The sequence below is a fragment of the Henckelia pumila genome, chromosome 4, assembly GCF_033568475.1.
Source record: "Henckelia pumila isolate YLH828 chromosome 4, ASM3356847v2, whole genome shotgun sequence".
In the NCBI taxonomy this organism is placed as follows: Eukaryota; Viridiplantae; Streptophyta; class Magnoliopsida; order Lamiales; family Gesneriaceae; genus Henckelia; species Henckelia pumila.
The window spans coordinates 131,890,875-131,896,874 of NC_133123.1; positions in this window are offsets into that span (position 1 = coordinate 131,890,875).

Sequence of the window (6,000 nt, forward strand, 5' to 3'; positions counted from 1 at the left end):
TTTAGTAGGTGATCCGGGTAAGGGTCACTACATTTATGGTATCAGAGCATGCAAAAGATTTCTTGGGATTTAGTCTCATCTTGAGGTATTTTTGTAGATGTCAAATCGTGACGACCAGAGTTCTCATGGCAGTGTTGGTGGGCGTTGGGGTGATGGCGACCGGGAGCCTCGTCGAGAACGGCGTCATCGTCACCATGACGACGAGCGTTTCACTGTGCGTCGATTCTTAGCTATGGGTCCTAAGCCCTTAGTTGGAGGTGAGTCTCCGGAGGATGCGGAGAACTGGTTAGACCGCATGGAGACGACTTTTCAGACTTTCCAATGCACCGATGAGCAGAAGGTGGAGACCCTTGGCTATCTTCTGGATGGGCGTGCGCGCAGGTGGTGGAGGTTTACTTCTGCACCTTTTGTTGCAGCGAGAGGAGTGGCCACCTGGGCCGAGTTCCGCACAGCTTTCCAAAAGCGGTATTTTCCTCCTGCACTCCGACATTCGAAGGCAGGGGAGCTACTGAGTCTGCGACAGGGAACCATGTCTATCGATGAGTATCAGCAGAGGTTCTTTGATCTGCTATCCTATTGCCCCGAGATTGCTGATAGCTCAGAGATGAAGTATAATCTGTTTCTTCAGGGCCTTAACCCTGAGATCCATGACCGTGTGGCGGTTGGCGACGACATGTCCTACGAGGGTCTGGTGAGCCGTTGTCACCAGGCGGAGGACAGCATTCGGCGGAACAGGTCTTTCTCTCAGTCGAGACCTGCTAGTTCTTTGGGTCCCCGTGCCCAAACTTTCAAAAAGTAGGGATCTTCTTCTTCCTCTGGTTCGGGAGGTATTGTCCGTTATGGTAAGAAGGACAAGTGTGATCACTGTGGGAAGAACCATCCATCCGACAAGTGCCGTAGAGCTTCTGGAGCTTGTTTCCGTTGTGGAGAGACTGGTCATATCCGGAGAGATTGTCCAATGTCTGGGGGAGGCGGTTCTGGTTCTGGTTCAGGATCGGGTTCTCAGGCTACCGTACAGCAAAGGTCGCAGGGACAGTCTGCTGGGAGTTCTCATTTGAGGCCACGAGCTTCTGGCCAGGTGTTTGCCCTGAGACATGATCAGGCTGTGGAGGAGAATGAGAAAGTCATCGCAGGTACATTTATGCTTTATGGTATACCTGCTCTTGTACTTATTGACACTGGTGCATCTCATTCCTTCATTTCTGCACGTTTTGTTAAGAGGCATAAGTTACCATGCATTGCACTAGACGTAGTGATGTCTGTTTCTACTCCGACGGGCCAATCTGCTTTGGCTAAGCGTCTAGTGATGGGTTGCCCTTTAGAGTTCGAAGGGAACGTTCTGTTGGCGAATCTCATGGTCCTGGCGATGGACGACTTTGATTGCATTCTGGGAATAGATGTGCTGACTACCTATCGAGCTTCAGTGGACTGCTATCAGAGATTAGTACGCTTTCATCCGGAAGGGAGTGAGAGTTGGTTTTTCTATGGTGAGGGAGCGCGACCCCCGATGCCTTTGGTATCAGCTTTGAGAGCCTGTCGAGCTCTAGAGTCTGGCGGGGAAGGCTACCTTATCTATGCAGTTGATTTGTCCGCTGAGAGTATTGGGATAGAGAGCATTCCTGTTGTGGATGAATTTCCAGATGTGTTTCCTGATGAGATTCCGGGTTTTCCTCCTGCTAGGGAAGTCGAGTTTGGCATAGAGTTGATGCCGGGTACTTCGCCTATTTCTAGAGCACCGTATCGTCTGGCACCGTCAGAGATGCGTGAGTTGAAGAATCAGCTACAGGAACTTTTGGACAAGGGGTACATTCGTCCTAGTGTATCTCCTTGGGGAGCTCCTGTTCTCTTCGTGAAGAAGAAGGATGGGTCGATGCGACTGTGCATTGACTATCGGCAGCTGAATCGAGTGACTGTGAAGAACAAGTATCCGTTGCCTCGTGTTGATGACTTGTTTGACCAGTTGCAGGGCACATCAATTTACTCCAAGATTGACTTGAGATCTGGGTATCATCAGTTGAGAGTCCGTGATCAGGACGTAGCCAAGACTGCATTCCGTACTCGCTATGGGCATTACGAGTTCCTAGTGATGCCATTTGGTTTGACTAATGCGCCGGCTATATTCATGGATCTGATGAACCGTGTCTTCAGGGAGTATTTGGACAAGTTTGTCGTGGTCTTCATTGACGACATCCTGGTTTATTCGCGTAATACGGAAGAGCATGTTTCTCACTTGCGGTTAGTACTGCAGACTCTTCAAGATGAGCAGTTGTACGCCAAGCTGAGCAAGTGTGAGTTCTGGATGGATAGAGTGGTTTTTCTTGGCCATATCATATCCAGGGAAGGGATTTCTGTTGATCCAAGCAAGATTGAAGCGGTACTTAATTGGTCGCGTCCGACGACAGTTGCTGAGATCCGTAGTTTTCTGGGTCTAGCAGGGTATTATCGTCGCTTCATTCTGAACTTCTCTCAGTTAGCTCGACCGTTGACGCAGCTTACCCGCAAGGGTGTGGATTTTGAGTGGTCCTCCGAGTGTGAGGAGAATTTTCGTGAGCTTCGACGGCGGTTGACTTCTGCGCCGGTGTTAGCATTACCGTCAGGATCTGAAGGGTATGTAGTTTACACGGATGCTTCTCTTCAGGGGTTAGGTTGTGTCCTGACTCAGAATGGGCATGTGATCGCATACGCTTCTAGACAGCTAAAGCTTCACGAGGACAACTACCCAGTTCATGATTTGGAATTGGCAGCCAAAGTGTTCGCTTTGAAGATCTGGCGTCATTATCTGTATGGCGAGAAATTTGAGATCTTCACCGACCATAAAAGTCTCAAATATTTGTTCACTCAGGCGGAGTTGAACATGAGGCAGAGACGTTGGATGGACTTGCTTAAGGACTATGATTGCGAGATTAAGTACCATCCGGGAGCTGCTAATCTCACCGCTGATGCCTTGAGTCGCAAGGTGCGACTATCCGCACTTCAGACTTGTTCGATGTCTAGTGCGATCAGTGACTGTTGTACTTCAGGTTTTACCTTCAAGCATAAGAAAGGTATGCAGAGTATCCAGATGTTTGCGATATTATCTGAGCCAGCCTTGTACTCGCAGATCCGAGATGCTCAGATGTCTGATTCAAAGACCCAGCGTTTAGCTTGTCTAGCTAACGAGGGTAGCTCGTCTGGATTTCATTATCAGTCAGATGGCTTTCTGTGTTTGTCTGGTAGGCTTGTGATTCCACAGGATGAAGAGTTGCGAGAGGAGATTTTATCTCAGGCACATCGCACTAAGTTGAGTATTCATCCTGGGAGCAACAAGATGTACAAGGATCTACGTACTCGTTTCTGGTGGAAGGGAATGAAACGCAGTGTTTATCAGTTTGTTTCGAGATGTTTGGTGTGTCAACAGGTCAAGGAAGAGCACCGACGACCTGGAGGATTGCTTCACAGTCTGCCTATTCCTGAATGGAAATGGGAGTTTATTACTATGGACTTTGTGACCCATTTGCCGGTATCTCCGAGGAACTGTAATGCTATCTGGGTTGTGGTGGACCGACTCACCAAGTCAACGCATTTCATTGCCTATAGCCGAGAGTACTCTGTGGATCGCATGGCTCGGTTGTACATTCAGGAGATCGTTCGACTTCATGGAGTGCCTGTGAGCATTGTCAGCGATCGGGACCCCAGGTTTACTTCTAGGTTCTGGGGGAGTGTTCAGCGTGCGATGGGTACTACTCTCAGTTTGAGTACAGCCTATCATTCGGAGAATGATGGTCAGTCAGAGCGCACTATCCGTACGTTAGAGGATATGCTTAGAGCGTGCGTCATGGATTTTGGTTCAGCCTGGCAGGATCATTTGCCGTTGATCGAGTTCGCTTACAACAACAGCTATCACACTAGTATTGGGATGGCACCTTTTGAAGCGTTGTATGGGCGACGTTGTCGTACTCCACTCTTCTGGGAAGAAGTGGGGGAGAGACAGGCTGAAGGACCGGAGTTTATCCAGCAGGCGATAGACATTGTTGATCAGATAAAGAAACGGATTAAGACTGCACAGGATCGTCAGGCCAGTTATGCTAATATCAAGCGTAGGCCTTTGCAGTTCGAGGTCGGGGAGAAAGTGTTTCTAAGAGTGTCACCTTTTCGCAAGATTCTCAGATTTGGCCTTAAGGGCAAGTTGTCTCCCAGGTTTATCGGTCCGTTTGAGATCTTGGAGAGCATTGGCGATTTGGCTTATCGACTAGCACTGCCACCGCATATATCTAGTATTCACAACGTGTTCCACGTATCTCTGTTGCGACGATATGTGGCGGATGAATCTCATATTCTGCAGCGATCTGAGGTTCAGGTAGACAAGGATTTGACTTATGTTGAGAAACCTCTTCGCATCCTTGATTATAAATATAAGGTTTTACGGAACAAAGTCATTCCTTTGGTTTTAGTTCAGTGGCAGCGCCGAGGCACTGAGGAAGCTACTTGGGAGCTTGAAGACAGGATGCGTAAAGACCATCCTGAGTTGTTTTGATTTCATTCTTTAAGTTGTATTCAGTTGCAAACTCTGTAAACGTTCGATTTGAATAAAGAATGTTTTTGACTTCTGTATTTGCATTCGGTACTTAAGATCTGATTTCGAGGACGAAATATCTTAAGTGGGGGAGAATGTAGTAGCCCGTGCCCTAATTGAGTAATTAAAGGATTAATGCTAATTAATTGAATTAGGCATCGGACGGATCGGAAGCTCCGAAGGGACGATCGGAAGCTCCGATCGGGATCGGAAGCTCCGATGAGGATCGGAGGCACCGATGATATTACGTCATCCATGACGTGTGGCTGGATCGGAAGCTCCGATCAGGATCGGACGTTCCGATCACCCCTATCCGGAGTCAACAAGTGATATTTTGACACGTGGCAGATCAGGATCTTCGGAAGCTCCGATGGCAGGATCGGACGTTCCGATCGAGGTTCGGACGTTCCGATCAGGGATCGGAAGTTCCGATCGTTGTCTATAAATAGAAGTCCGAGACTTCACTTTCATTTGCCAATTCCGAGTTCTCTTTTCCTTTCTAGTCCTTTTCGAGCTGTTCTAGTCTTCTTAGGCTTGGTCCGGAGGTCGGAGAGGCGTTCGGTAGTCGTAGCGGAGTTGTGCCCAAGTTCTGGAGGCATCGACATCAAAGGGCTAACGACGGACGAAGGTATAGCTTTTGCTTCCTATAAATATTTAGGAGTATGCAATAGCTTAGTTAAGGCTTTTAGAGCACTATAATGATAGTAGTATCATTTGACAGTGTAGAGCAGACTATAGGCGTGGACCTAGAGTTGGTAGAGCTTGCACTGTATTGAGGTACGAAAGTACTGTTCGAGATATCCTGACTGAGTATGCATGTATTATATGACTGCATGATTTATATGCCATGATATTATGCTGCATTCATTTGCATCTTGCTGTATCTCCTTCGAGATGTCTGTTAGTAGGGTTGTACCCTATCCTGTTAGTGGATGGACTTCCATCGATTTGGGTCCGGCGTATCCACAGTTATCTCGGTATGGGAGCCACCTCCTGAAGCGACGGCACAGCGTGCTACATACCAGGGCCCGGTCTGTCTCTGTTATCTGATCCTTGACCTCGAGTCTATAGGGAGTTCACTTTGCATGCATGTATACTCATACTCTCGCACTGAGCGTTTTATGCTCACGTCTCGTACTCTGTATTTTCTGGACACCCTATTCCATGGGGCAGGTTTGCGATTGGACGAGGAGGGTGGATCCAGGAGGGGCTAGTCAGTGGTTGGCCAGCTGGAGCTTCGTCTAGGTTTTATTACTGTTGTTTTGGGTTTATACAGCTATTCGATTTGGTTGTATATTATTGGATAATTACAGATTCCTTTTCTTGGGATTGTATAATGTTATTGGTTTCCGCAGTTTCATTCTGATATCTGTTTAATTAAGTTAATTTCATGCATAAGTTCTGTTTAGTAGGTGATCCGGGTAAGGGTCACTACAGAATTTTCGAAC